The sequence below is a fragment of the Equus quagga genome, chromosome 15 (genome assembly GCF_021613505.1).
Source record: "Equus quagga isolate Etosha38 chromosome 15, UCLA_HA_Equagga_1.0, whole genome shotgun sequence".
NCBI classification, from domain to species: domain Eukaryota; kingdom Metazoa; phylum Chordata; class Mammalia; order Perissodactyla; family Equidae; genus Equus; species Equus quagga.
In genome coordinates this window covers 17620806-17636377 of record NC_060281.1, presented here as the reverse complement: position 1 = coordinate 17636377, position 15572 = coordinate 17620806, and positions in this window count along the sequence as shown.

Genomic DNA, 15572 nt, shown 5'->3' with positions numbered 1-15572 from the left:
TCTAGGCACAGAGCACCTTATACTCTGATAGTATCAGATGCATCTCATCAAATTGCTCCTGTCTATCACACTCTTCAGATTAAGACATTATCATATTTTTCTTACCCTTGATTTTGTTGATAGATGAAATAAATAAATGGCTAAACATAATGAAATGTTATCCTAGATCTTCAGGTTAAAAGAACCATCTGATTAAATTCTCATCTGATATTTGAATCTCTCCTCCACGTCCTTCTAAGTAGTCGTATATTCCATATTAAGAACATTTTTAAGAATTCTATAATGTTATATGATTAGAAACATCAACCCATGTTCATTTGGGTTGATAAAAAGTGTATTCCTCTAAAAGCTAAATATCGAATTACCGTATGACCCAGCAATTCCACTCTTAGGTATATATCCCAAAGAATTGCAAATAGGTTCTCAAAAAATTCTTGTACATGTATGTTCATAGGAGCATTACTCACAATAGCCAAAAGGTAGAAAGTGTCCATCAGGAGATGAATGGATAAATGAAATGTGGTATACACAAATGAGGTTATATAATTCAGCCTTTAAAAGGAACAATGTTCTGAAACATGCTACAACTTGGATGAATCTTGAAAACATTACGCTTACTGAAATAAACCAGATACAAAGGAACAAATGTTGTAAGAGTGCATGTACGTGAAATATCTAGAATAGGCACATTCACAGAGAGAGAAAGAAGGACAAAGGTTACCAGGGACTGAGGGAGAGGGGAAGGGGAAATTACTGTTTAATGGTTAGAGTTTCTTCTTGGGGTGATGAAAAAGTTTGAAATAGGGGTGAAGGTTGCACAACATTGGGAATGTAACTAATGCCACTGAATCGTGCACCTAAAAGTTGTTAAAATTTTATGTTGTGTATATCTCACCACAATAAAAACAAATTTCAGAAAAGTATAAAGTGCAGTTTCCTGAATTGTTGGAATCCATGTTATAATTCTAAGGTAGCATTTAGCTTGGACCTTTGCTTCTAGGCTGTGCTGTGAGTAGAGCTTTCTGAAGTCGGCATTCTGATCCAGAACTTAGAACATAGTTTGTTTATACATATACTTAATATACCCCAGAGTATTTAGGTGCATGTTATTATGCAAACAAGTGTCTATATAAGTAGATTTTTTACCAACAACCTCATTGCAAGTGCCCCATAAGTAATTTCTTTTAGTGGTTATATTAACGAAGTTCAATACCACATGCTGGGTTGGTAATTTTCAACAGAAAGGTAAATGTAGACAAAATTACTACTATTGAGGATAAGTGAGCCAGGAAGAGTATAGTTAAAACAAATAATTATTGGAATATAGCTTATAAAATTGAAAACAATTTAGAACTTTTGATCCTTACATGATACCAACATGACTGGTGGTGGATAATGAAATCACACTTAACTTTCTGTTGCATTTAGAATTTGGATATAGGTACTGAAAAAATATATATGTAAATAGAAAAATTAATTAAAATACGTAGTGAATATACATTACAAAATGTCTAAACTGCTAGAGAAAATTAGATTGGACCCAAATGAGTGAGGCCTGAGGGACATGACATCTGTCTTCAAAGTACTGTTCCTTCCCCTGTCCTTTTAATAGAATCTCTCTCTCTAGTCCTGGTCACCCAAGTCCCAAACAACAATCATTGGTCTAACAGCAGACACATGATCAAAACTATGTCAATCTGAATCCTTTCCTGCACTTTGTCTTACTGAGGAAGAGATGGAAACGACCATTTTTTCTCCCTTAAGACTGTGAGTTATAAGAATATGAGACTACAGGTATGACTATTCAAGTCAGCTACATGGAGGAGAAGCCTGGGAAGATGACGCCAACAAAGAGAGGAAGATAAGTTGGTAATAGAAATGTGGAGAGATTACCTGACATGGTTTTAAACTCTGATATTCTGTGAACATTGAGGGAGCTTCCCTTCCACTTTCTCTGTTTTCCATGTTTCAGCCTTTCCATAAACACACATGCATTTTTTCTCATATTATTTTGAAATGTGTGTCTATCACTTAGAAGAGAATTCTGACCCAAAGCTCAAGAGGAGAACAACTGAAGTAACAAGATCACATGGCAAATTAATAACCTAAAATAATTTACCATGTTGAAGTCTCATATTGAAATAAATAAAAACAATTAAATAAATAAATCAAAACTAATAAAAATAAATATAAAGGATTAAATTTTCCTTTGAGACAGATAAAATTGGATTGGGTAAAAAAAGTTAAACAGTGGAACAGAATAAAAACAAATAGGCGAGTCAGACATTAGTTAAACGCTATTTTCAAGAAACATATCCCAAACAAAATGACACAAAGTTTAAAAATGCAAGATGGAAAAAATACCAAAGAAAACCTTATTTAAAAAACTAGTGTGACAATATTAATATAAGAAAAAATAGAATTCAATGTGAACATTATTCATTTGGATGAAGAGGCCTGTTTTGTTATGATACAAGGTCTATTTTACTAAGAACTTATAACAGTTGGGAGCCTTTATTCCTCTATCCACGTCAGTTTAAAATAAGCAAAGCAAACTTGATGAAACATATAAGGACCAGTAGATAAAGATATAACCGAAATGGGAGATATTAACACTTCCTCTCAGAAATTATTAGATTAATCGGTGTCACCATAATGTGTACAAACATGACTCATGGGATGTAGTCATAAAGGGACCCTACTTTGCATCTCATTGTCCTTTTGCATTTGTTCAGTTGGGCTATTTTCCCCCTTTGCGCAGCTCAGGTTAACTGGGTAGCCTCACGATTTACACTCAAGGAATAATTCCTGTTTCGTTTGTCAGAGTCTCAATGCAGCCATTGAAGCGTCCAGCTGTATGTAATCATCAAGAACTCTGATCTTGATTGAAGGCATCTCCTCCTCTCCACGCTAGGTCCTACTGCAGGCAAACATCTAAGGAAAGGAGGCCGGCTGGTTTCTCTCTTTCCTCCCCTCTGTCTTCTCCTCCTTCTCCCCTTCTGGCTAACTGACTCCTCTAACTGGGTGGGATGGGTGGATGAGGAAATTGGGAGAGAGGCCCTGCTGCCTCTCTACAAATTCTGCATCGTGGGTCTGCCACCTCACCTTGAGATGTGGTTTCTAGTGTCTGTGAGTATCAACCCCAAATTGCATTTCAACATCTTCTGATATAAGTAATGATGGAAAGTATTTGAATAACAATTTATTCTCTCCCTCCCAATTGGTTCTTAGAAAAACTGTTATAGCCTTAAATGCACGTATTAGGAAAGGAATAAATAGACGATAGATTAAGACTTTAATTTGAGATGTTAGAAAATAATTACAAGAGGAACATAGAGAGACAGAATAAACAATGATAAATTCAGGCTTCATAAGATAGAAAACTTTTAAAAATTATATGTGGTTTAAAAGGCCAAAAAGTGGATTTAAAAAAAATATATATATATATATGTTAATAAATAAAGTATTAAAAACTCCAGCAGGTGGGGCTGGCCCAGTGGCACAGCGGTTGTTTGTGCACTCCACTTCTGTGGCCCTGGGTTCACAGATTTGGATCCCCTGTGCAGACCTAGCACCGATTGTCAAGCCATGCTGTGGCGGCCTCCCACGAAATAAAGGAAGACCGGCTTAGATGTTAGCTAGGCGACAGTCTTCCTCAAGCAAAAAGAGGAAGACTGGCAACAGATGTTAGCTCAGGGCCAATCTTCCTCACAAAAAAACCAAAAAACAAACAAAAAAACTCTAGCAGCTCTGATTAACATGAAAAAAAATTCACTAATAATCCACACTAGGAAAAAGAAACAGAATATAATTACAGATGCTGAGAAAATGAAAAATAAGAAGAAAATACTAGGCGCAGATTTACATCAATATATTTGAAAATCTAGATGAAACAATTATTTTCTATGAAAATACGAGTGACCAACAAATGACTGAAGAGCGAATAAAATACCTCAATAAACCAATATCAAAATAATAAAAAGGAGAAAGTATTCAAAGCAGCACTTTAAATGAATCTGTTTAGCTCGTGAGTTTAATCAAATCACCCTGTAAGACGTTTAAGAGTTATCTAATAATTCCTGTTATTTGAGCTGTTACAAAGTAAATAAAGTGATTAAAACTTTCGTACTGATCACAAGGCTACTATTGCACCAACCTAATAATACAAGACTATCACAAAAACCCAATAATAGCCCAATGTCACATATGAAGATAAGCACAATTTTTTAAATCAGCAAATTCAATCTTTTATTGTGTTAAAAGGCTAACATAACTAAGTATCTTTATCCCAGGACTGCAAATGTGTTTCATCATTAATGAATTCCTTTCAGTTTATAGTAGAAAATGTATTTTCAAAGAACTGGGGGGAAAGGCTCACTGTACAGTATGTAGTGTGTAATGATTGGATGCCCATGTTGGAAAACTTAATGTTATAATTCTACCACTCATCGTATACAAAAAGAAATTCTACATAAATTATATATCTATATTTAGAAGGTCACAGAGGTGTTAGGAAAAAAACCCAAGAAACAAGAAAAACCTTTAGTCCCCTGGGATAGAAAAAAGCCTCCTAATATGTGACAACCCCAAAGGCCGTAAAAGAAAAGATTAACTGTAGCTCAATGAACATTCTTTAGAGTGCAAGCTATCTTAAATAAAGCAAAAAGACCAGCACCAGATTGGGAGAAAATATTTTTAAAAGAAAAAAAAAACATATAAAAGATTATCACTCTAGTATACTTTTTAAATGTCAACAATTTTTAAAAAGGTAAGAAATCCAATTTAAAAAATGGAGCAAATAATATGACAAACAGCTCATAAATAGAAATTACTAATACTGCTAATAACTAGAAAAGGACACGCTAAATCTCACAGGTAATCAGGGGAAAACATTAAAACAACAACGGGGTGTCATTTCCTGCTTGGATGATTGGGGAAAAAATGAGATGGTAGTGAGCTTTTGCAAGGATCCGGGGAAACTGACACTCTCATCATCAGAGTCTGAATTGGTGCAGTTTTCTGGAGAATTATTTGACTGAATCTATTAAGCTAAAAAAATGCTTTCCCTTTGACTCAGCAGTTTCACATCTAGAAGTCTTTTCCACAGAATCTCTTCTATGTCTGCTCAAGAAAATTTACTTTGGCATTTTGGTAAAAAAAAAAAAAAAAGAAAAAACAGGTGCAACATGAAATTTTCCATCATTAAAGAATGGCTCATGCTATTAGTTTATTTACTGAGAGAACATATAGAGAGCACCTGACAAGCAGTATTCATATATGTGTTAGTTTTATTGTTTCCCCCCACCCTAGAATTGTAAGCTCTTTGAAAGCAATGTGTTCGTCTGCTTCATTCTCTATTATATCCCCTGAGCTGGAACAAAGCCTGGCACAATAGCTGGTTCTCAATCAGTATATTTAGAATGACTCCTATATGCATGCAATGCTCTTTATTCTGTGAGTGCTCCTCAACATCCATTCTCTGCCCAGCTCTGATTCCTGGGAAGCTGACCTGGGGTTGGATCAGCCCATGGAGGTACCAATAGGATTGGAGAGGGAAAAGGTATTTCTGGTATTGCTACTCTGCTACTTCTCTGCCATACTGTGGTTGGGAGTGACTGCATTCCTCTACTAATGGACAGACCTCCCATTGGCTGAAGCCTTCCATGGCCACAGCTCTCACTAGGTGCCAGGAGCAAAGAACATTCTCTCCCTATTTCCTCAGGCCTTGAGGTGGTAACTCTTTCTTCTGTTACTAAAACCTTGTGCTTCACCATCCATTTCTGGTTCCCTTAACCCTGCCCACGTATGTTTCCTATTAGGACCACAACTGATATACAAGCCCTGCACGACTATGCAGCTATTAAATAGTGTGAGGGAGGGCTAGATGTACTGACATGAAAAAATTCCACAATGGATATGTTAGATTTTAAAAAGGCCAAAAAAAGATACTCATATATGCGTCAATTATCTATAATCCAGATTTGCCTTGTTTTGGTTTAATGCTATTTCCAACATTTAGATATTTCAAGTCCATAGCAGACTACGATAGAAAACATATTTAAACATATAATAAACATTTGGGAACTTCAGTGGTTTAAAAAGAGCTTTAACTGTCCAAACATATGCATGGCTATAAATCCTAGACAACTTATGCCATTCCAGCAACAATACTGGGACATTAATGTGACTCCTTCCTTAGGTTCCACACTCTTTTCCTGTGTCACAAAGAACAATGACTCTATGGCAATACCAATTGGGTATTTGCAGCACCATCACCAAGCATCATGTGCTATAGCACAATAGCATCATCAATATAGTTCCTTTAATCATGATGACACTTTGGTTTATAAAGTGATGATCAAAGAATAGACTATAAAATCTTAAAAACTTCTGGTGTTCAGACATCCAGATAAGATATCGTCTGCCATATTTAAGTGCTGTTGGTTTGAAACTGCATGAGTTCCCTGGGTGAAATCCAAAACTGGTCCCCATACACGCAGGACAAAGATAGACCAAAGAAAGGTGCAGGCCACTCCAGATTGGTAGGTAGCAGTTTTGATATCAAGGGAACTCACATATGAGGCTTGTCTTAGGCGGCTGCAAGATGAGTAGATCTCTGCACCCACCTGCCAGAATCTTAAAGTTTATATAGCAGGCTCAATGGGGTTCAGCCACATATTCAGCCCAGATAGTCCAAATAACACATTGCTCTCTCAAGGCTGCATTCTTGAAGCAGCTCCTATTGTGGGAAGCGTGGGTGGGTCATACCTTCCAAGACCAGGGGAGGGGGTGAGGAGCATGTCTAGGGAGCTATCTTGTGGGTCAACCATGAGGTCCTCTCAATGACCTCCTCCAACAAATAGCTAGAAAACAATATTGAAGCATCAAGGTATGAATGACAACTACCTTTGAGTATGGAATTGGAATTGGTGTAGACACAGAGGAAATGTATCTTTTTGTTCTCTAAACTTCCATATTATTAAAAAACAATTTTACAGTGAGGTGACATTCATTTTCTTATTATGTAAACAAGTTTAAATAAAATTTGATACTAAACAATAACGGGGTCTTCTAGAATGGATTTCTGACAAAATTTTGATAATTCCACGGAAGAGAAAAAGAAAAGAGAACAATTTGGCTACACACAGAGCTCTCTGAGATCAGCATTTAAAAGAACATGTAAAAATCAAGGGAGAATTGACAGAGAGATGGTTGGGGTCACTAAACTGAGAGTGTGAATGGAATGTCTTAAAAGGAGCAGGCAGCCTGCACAATATAGTCAGGATAGCCCAAAGCCCAGACTATCTTGAGATCTATGAAAAAGAGCTCAAGACAGTAAAGAAATGCATATCTTTACCAAGAGCAGACAAGAACATAAGCTGAACAAGAGACAGAACTGTTGAGGGAAGATGCACACTTTTGTTAATCCGACAGAAACAACACACAGTCAACTATTATTTTCTTTTATTTTCTTAAACAAGGAGATAAAAGAAAGGGTGTCAGGGGGATTGAAACTCAGTACATGAGAGAAGATATAAGCAAACACCTAGACCCTTTAAATAGTATTCAGTTTTCACATACCAAAAAATTAGACTCCAGAGTAATAAAAGAATTTACAAATGTGATGAAGAACACAGTTGGTAATCGTTCTGAACAGGAAAAGTTTAAGGAGTGAAACGATGTCTCAATGTTTTAAAATGAGACATCCTGAAGACTCGCTTAACTTCAATTAGTGTGTGTGTGTGTGTGTGTGTGTGGGCGCACACATGTCAAGTGATCTTTTTATCTTCTTCTATCAGTGTACAAGGATACTGTGTTAGTTCGCTGCGGCTACCATAACAAAATACTGCAGACTGTGTCTGAAACAACAGAAATTCACTTCCTCGTAGTTCTGCAGGCTAGAAGTCCAAGATCAAGGTGTTAGCAGGGTTGATTTCTTCTGAAACCCTCTCCCCTTGGCACGTAGATGAGCTGCGTCTTTTGGTGTCTTCACGTGGTCTTAATTCTCTGTGCCTCTGTGTCCTACTCTCCTCTTCTTTAAGGATATTAGTCATATTGGACTAGCCCTGCCTCCACGATCTCATTTTACCTCTTTAAAGACCCTGTCTCCAAATGTAGGTCATCAGGGTTAGGGCTCCAATATATGAATTTTGGAGGGACACAATTCAGCCCATAACAGACATTTATCACCTTTAACTGAAATTTAATTGTTTTGGTATATGTCTTATTATTGATGTGATTAAACTTCTTAAATGTCTGAATGCTAGTTTGATTATCTTTATATCTCATAGTATTTTTGCCCATCAAAATGATCATTCAGTGTTTGTTGATGGAGAATGAGTGAATGAGTTAAAGGTACACATTGTGAAGCAATGCCTTTCTCTTCTCTGGAAGCATTCTAATTCAGACTGGAAGTGCATGTGTGAACATCCTTACTGAAGAGAGAGGGAGCCTTGAAAGCAGAAGACTGAGATTCCTTCTGTTAGGGCCCTGTGATTACAGAGAGTGAGGGGCAAGGCATGACAGGTGCAGGGACAGCTGTAGCAAGACCCTTACTCCACCTCACAGAGTCCTTTCTTCTTGCAACAGGAAGATGTCAACCACAGCTTCATTAGCCTTGCCTTCCCTCTGGAACTCATATCAAGAAGGCAGAGAAGGCTGGCTCAGTGAGGCCCTGGTTCTTATGTAACAGAAGAAGCTGGACCAAGGTGGAGGGCTTACCCCTCTCAGAAAGGAGCCTCCCACCACCTTTGTGGTACTTGACCTTCAGAATAATCTCTGAAATTAAAATAAAAATGAATTTTAGCATGATTGCATTACTTAAACCAAGTTAATTGCAAGGACTGCCATTGCTTCTTTTCAAATCCTGATTAACCATTAGCAGCAATAGTCAGAGAGAGAAAGATGGGGCAACACATGTCATTTTCTACTTAGAAATGGCTTGCTTCAAGGGTCTTCAATAAAACAGGATTTCTCAAAGTATGTTTTTACTCACAATTTATGTAAACTTTCTTTATGTGATTGTTTCTTTTACTTTATTTTAATCAAGTAAAGCTTACTTTACTAAGGATAGCTCTCACTTACTCATCGATACACCTGAAGGAGAAGCAGAGGGCACAAGGAAATCTGAAAAGAAAACAATATCTACTGAGAAAACATGAGTCAGAAAAATGTGCTATATGCACTTCAATTAACTGCCTTCTTGTGTAACAATATAAGGTACTCATAAAACATATTGCCTTTTCCATATCCATTACTATATTTATAGAAATTTAGTTAAGATTGCATAATAATAATAAGGACCATTTATAAAGTGCTTCTATGTGACTGGCACCATATTGGGCTTTTTAAAATACATGATTTCATTTAATCACAATAAGACCATGACATGATGATTATGAGGATGTACTCTGAAGTCAGGCAGATCAGAATTTTAACCCTTGCTCTTTTACTGAATAAAAGTGTGACCTTGGCTCTAAGTTTCCCTATCTTTTAATAGAGTTAATGATTATTAGCTTCAGGACTGTCAATCTCTGAATCATGACTTTAACATAAGACTGTTCCCACTCTTTGAAAAGCACACTTGTACCAGTAAGACAGTGCACTTGAGTTAAGTTGTACCAGACTTGCCTTCTTCTTGAGTAGCCTGAAGTGACCACCTTGTTTACTCGTAGTTCCTAATCCTGGTGTTTAATCATGACTTTGACTTTGATATTTGTTCTTCCCAGTGCTTCGTTTCACCCATCTTCATACTTGAAAACTTGATGATTTCATCATCATTTAACTCTGCCTTTCAACGCTGGACTATTTTTTTTAACCATGGTCAACTAATCTAAGTCCACCCTACAAGAGCTAAACAATCCACAAGGTGTCGTCTTAGATTGGGTTCCCTGGAGAAAGTCTCTGAGACACAGAGTTGCATGTAGAAGGTTTGTGGGGAGTAAGCCCTAGAGATAAATTTTTAAGGAAGTGGGAAAGACAGAACAGGGCAGAGGGAGAAGCTAGTCCACTGTGGGGTTGCAACTGAGGCCTCTGCCTCTATTGGGAGTTCGGGAGCTGGGGTGGCCCTTCAGCATTTTCTCAAATTGAGGCACAGGGATTCAGCTGTTGTATTCCCACATCATCCAGTCACTGGCCATGGCTACCCCCAGGAGTGGGCATCACCTTGAGTAAGGCGGTTCCCTGCAGCCAGCTGAGGGCAGTTCCCAATGAGGACACAACTGTGATCCGTCAACTGTGACATGGGTGTCTTGGTCCCGGTGATCTTGGTGCAATTTCTGGAGATCCTCTATAGCAAGAAAAGATTTATGAGGAAATAAAAATATATGACAATCATGACATTGTCTTTTAGTTACTACATAAGAAGTCCCAGATATAATGCAGGAATGCCTCATTATTATCAAGTGGTATTGTCTAAGTCATTAATGCAGTGCTATGTGTAATCCACGAACTTCTCATCCTTATCCATCAACATGTGTCCCTAATGCAATATAGCTCTTTGCTTATGCTTGAGAATTATTTGAAATTTTGTTTTGTTACAAATATTTTGTAAATTTTGCTTTATTCTCTAAAAGTGTTTGTGATCATTTAATATAAAAGCAATGCTTTAAATAATTTACCAGTTTAACTACTTAATTTTTCTTCCTCAAGTCTTCTAATACGTTGCTCTTGGCTTATGCTGAGGTTCAGATTATACCCCTGACACACCATTGTAAACCTTTAGTGTATGACTCTCCCCAGTTTGAAAAGAACAATTAAGAGAAAAATTAATAATAATAATAATAATAATAGTGGTCAAATCATAATCATAGTCCCCAACATTTGTTCCACATGTTGGAGTTTTCAAATTGAGAAACAGCCTAGCATAGGGGTTACAGAAATGGATTCCAGATCTATGCTGATTGTGTTATAATCCCAGTTTAGACACTTACAAGCTGTGAAAGCTTAGGTAAGTTGCTTAACCTCAGTTTTCTTGTTTATAAAATGGTGGATAATAATAGCCCCAAATCATCAGGTTGTTTGAGAATTAAATGAGTTGATGTTTATGAAACATTTCAAATAATGCTCTTACAAAGTAAATATAATTTAAAGGTTTGGGTGGGACACTATTTACCTTATAAATAACACTACTTTAAATATTGTTACGTAGTTTTTAAAAGTAAATACTATTTAAAGTTTGCCTAGATAAATATTTCAATTGATCCTCAAAACAAGCCTATAAGACAAGAAATGTAGTCATAATTCATGGACGGACACAGTGGCAGATAATAGTTAAGGTCCTTGCACAAGCTCATATAGCTGGTCAGTGAAGCAGAAACTCTCTTTCTTAAAACTGAATTCCTCTCAGTTTCTTAGAAATCTTGCTTTTGGAATAGCCACTGCAAACCTACTCTGATAAACGAGGTAGACAGAAGGAGTTCTAGTTTTTAAAATTATGGCAACAGAGTTTATTTTATCATGTAGTTGTCAAAGCAATGCTCTAGATGCTGAAAACATTTGGCTAACATAATAAATGTTTTACTGAGTTTAATTAACTCCATGGGAGTAGGAAAGTGAGAGAAAAAAAGAAGTATCCTTCCTTCTCTACAAAAGCAACATAGAAATAAAAATGTTTCTGTGTAAAAGTCCCCAAAACCCTTTGTGACTTAGAATAATAGACCTTTTTTTTTTAGAACTGGAGGGAACGTTAGACATGCAATAACCTACTTTTATAGAATACCAAATTGAGGCTCGGAAAGGTAAAGTAAGTTTCTGAAAATTACAATACTAATTAGACACAGAGCTGGCATTAGAAAATATGTAATTCTTACTTCTGGGGTTTAATATTCCTTTGTTACAGAACTATTGACTATATTATCAGCTCTTCCCTCTAAGGAAACTCTTAAATCAGTCTCTATTTAAGACTGGAATGCTCCCACACCTGGAGACCACACAGATAAGGGTTTTCAAAAAGGGTCAATGCAATTTAACGTTTCACGTTATAAAGTCAGATTAAAATATAGGTATAGCTGTTAAAGGAGATTTCTTTATTCCTCTCTAATATACACACTGAAACAAAGTTGAATAATTTACTTTGTCCTCTTTTTCCTTGCAGTTACATGGGCCAACCATACTAATTGTGTTTAAGGGAATCAATTACTGAAAAGTTCCTTTAGACATGCAAATTTAATGGCCTATTTCTGTCATGCATGAAAGAAAACTCTTTGTGAAATTATAATGTTAGCACATTTGAAGTTGTCTTAAAAGGATTTACAATCTGCCTTCCCCTTAAAAAAAGATGGAACAGGGCATTTGGGCTATCTGCTGGTAAATTAAACACTAAGTTCCCCCTTCTTAATAATTCCACCAATATACTGCCTGCTTCTATTCTCAACCCAAACCTGTACCCAACCAAATCTATTTGGTTGTACACACTGATGTTTTTGTTTAGTGACTGAGAATTAGATACAGAATTAGTCTTGGTTGGGTTGTGCAGGAGCAGGGGATTTAAAAGGAAGAAGTAAAGGGTGGAGAAGAAGGAGGCAAGGGATGTGGATCCTATTTCACGTTGCCCCCTTGGCTTGGTTTTGAACTGATAGTATAGGGACAGAGTGTCAGAGGCAGAGGCTGATGTCATTAAATTGGAACTTTGAGAGATTCTGGGCATGGGTAGAGCTGTCTTAGCAACCAAGGGACAAAGAGTGGCCTAGAGATGTGGAAGCTGGTCTTGTTTCTGTATGGAGCCCAGAGCCGTGGAATGCAGCGTCAGGACACCTCCAGGTGTAACCTTCATGGCTGGGCGTGGCATTCCTACCACTAGCAGAGACTGCTGTGAGACTACTCTGATTTGCTCAGTAGAGGTGTAGATGGGGGATCCAAATCAGGAAAGTAGGACAGCACAGACCCCTGGTGGTACCTGCTGCTGACAGGTTTGATTGAATACAAGTGAGGCATGAATACAAGTGGTTACTCTTGCATGTAACTTAGACACACTTTGGGAGAGGTCACAGGTCCTGCTATTTTAGACTTGAGTAGACGTGAGGCAATGGCCACATCATTTACTAGCACGTATTTCAAGTTGTCTAAAGAGAACCCACGACTGCCTTCTCTTTTCACAAGTCTCAAGAGTCTCTATGTCATTGATCACAGAATAATCGACGCACACAGTCTTATAACTGGAAATGAATTATTTTCCTCTTTGTATATTAGCATATGGTATATGTGAAATGAGTATTGTCACCTCCAGCTCATTTAGTTTCACTCAATGCAGAGATATCTCTACCATATATCTGACAACTTGTCAATCCCTTGGTTTTGTCAGCTCTAAATTCTAAATAGGAGTTATAACAAACAACTCAAATATAGTAAACTCAAAGCAGTTCCCTGGTAGCTCTCGCTCTTGCTTCCTGCTTCTGCCTTTGGCAGCAACAAGCTCTTCTACATGACATCCCTCCAAGTGTTTGCAGATTGCCTTTGTCCAGCTCCATCCTGCATTTTCATTTTTCTAGTCTGACTATCGTTTGGTTCTTCAACCACTCTATTTATATCTAGTGTCTTTATCTTTCACTATCTTAGTTAATCTGTACCCTGATTATGTATTGTTTCAATGCAGTGCTCACAGTGACACTCAAGATTTCAAGGTGGGTTAACCTTAAGGTATTTTCTCCCTCAATAAGGACAATGTACATCTCTACTTTAGAAAGTAATGATGTAACATAAAATATTAAACCACTGAATGAAGAGGAATTGAGAATAAATCATTTTATAATCTCAGCATTTTGTAATCCATTTTATACTCTGGAGAGTGAAGGGAGTTAAGCATTGTAAAGTGTCTACTAAAAATTTGAAATATAACATTATAATAGTCACAAAAACCCTACAGGTATTATTAGCTTTGTTTTACAGAGACGAAAAACCTCAGGCTCAGAGAAGTTATAGAATTTGACCAAGGCATACAGCTAGCAAATGTGCTTGGGTCAAATTTCAAAAAAACTGAATCTGTGTGTTTATATAAGTATATGCATGAATTCAAACACATTTCTTCATCTCTATCTAGTACTTACTTTCCCAATTCTTGCTTCTTCAGCTTAGGTGACGTTTTAGGAGAGGAAAAAGCAGCTAAAACAGTCTCTTATTGAAAAGACTGTCCTTCAATTAATGGCGTTGGGAAAACTGGACAGCCACATGCAAAAGAATGAGAGTGGACCACTGTCTTATACCATACACAAAAATTAACTCAAAATGGATTAAAGACTTGAATGTAAAGCCTGAAATTGCAAAACTCCTAGAAGAAAATATAGATAGTAAGCTCCTTAACATAGGTCTTTGTGATGATTTTTTTAATCTGACGCCAAAAGCAAAAGCAACAGCAGTGAAAATAGACAAGAGGAACTATATCTAACAAAAAGCTTCTGCACAGCAAAGGAAACTATAAACAAAATGTAAAAGTAATCTACAGACTAGGAGAAAATATTTCCAAATAATATATCTAATAAAGGGCTAAGATCTAAAATATATAAAGAACTCATACAACTCAATAACAAAAAAAACCAAACAATCTGATTAAAAAATGGGCAAAAGATCTGAATAGACATTTTTCCAAAGAATACACACAGATGGCTAACAGATACATGAAAAAATGCTCTACATCTTTAATCATCAGGGAAATGAGAATCAAAACCACGAGATATCACCTCACACCTGTTAGGATGTCTATTATCAACAAGACTAGAAATAACAAGTATCGGTGAAGACGTGAAGAAAAGGGAACCCTTGTGCACTGTTGGTGGGAATGTAAATTGGAGCAGCGGCTATGGAAAACAGTAGGGAGGTTCCTCCAAAAATTAAAAATAGAACTACTATACAATCCAGCAATTCCACTTCTGGGTATTTATCCAAAGAAAACAAACATACTAAATTGAAAAGACAGCCACATGCCCATTTTCATTGCAGCAATATTTACAATATCCAAGATATTGAAATAGTCTAAATGTCCATCAATAGATGAATGGATAAAGAAAATGTAGTGTATATGTGTATATATTATACACATATACATATACACACAACAGAATACTATTCAGTCATAAAAAAGAGGGAAATTTTGTCATTTGCAACGACATGAATGGACGTCAAGGGCATTATGCTCAGTAAAATAAGTCAGACTGAGACAGACAAATACCATATGATCTCCCTTATATGTGGAATCTAAAAATAAATAAATAAAAGACAAATGCAAGTTCATAGATACAGAGAACAGATTGGTGGTTGGCAGAGGTGAAGGGTGAGGGGTGGGAGAAATGGGTGAATCGTTATTTGTTTTAGTAAATTGAATTTTAAAAACAAACAAACAAAAAACACACATGGGAGTTTGCTAGGGAGTCCTGGGGAAAGGGTGCTCTAGGCAGAAGGAACAGAGAGTGCTAAGCTTAAAGTTTTAGGGAAAGGAGTAAGAAAACTAGTAAAAGATTTATTCATTCATTCACTTATTCAATAAGTGGTTCATGAGTACCATGTTTGTTAGTTTTCTACATGGTTCTGGGAAAATATATCAGAAAGTATGATAAATGATGTTACTTGCAATCTTATTAGAC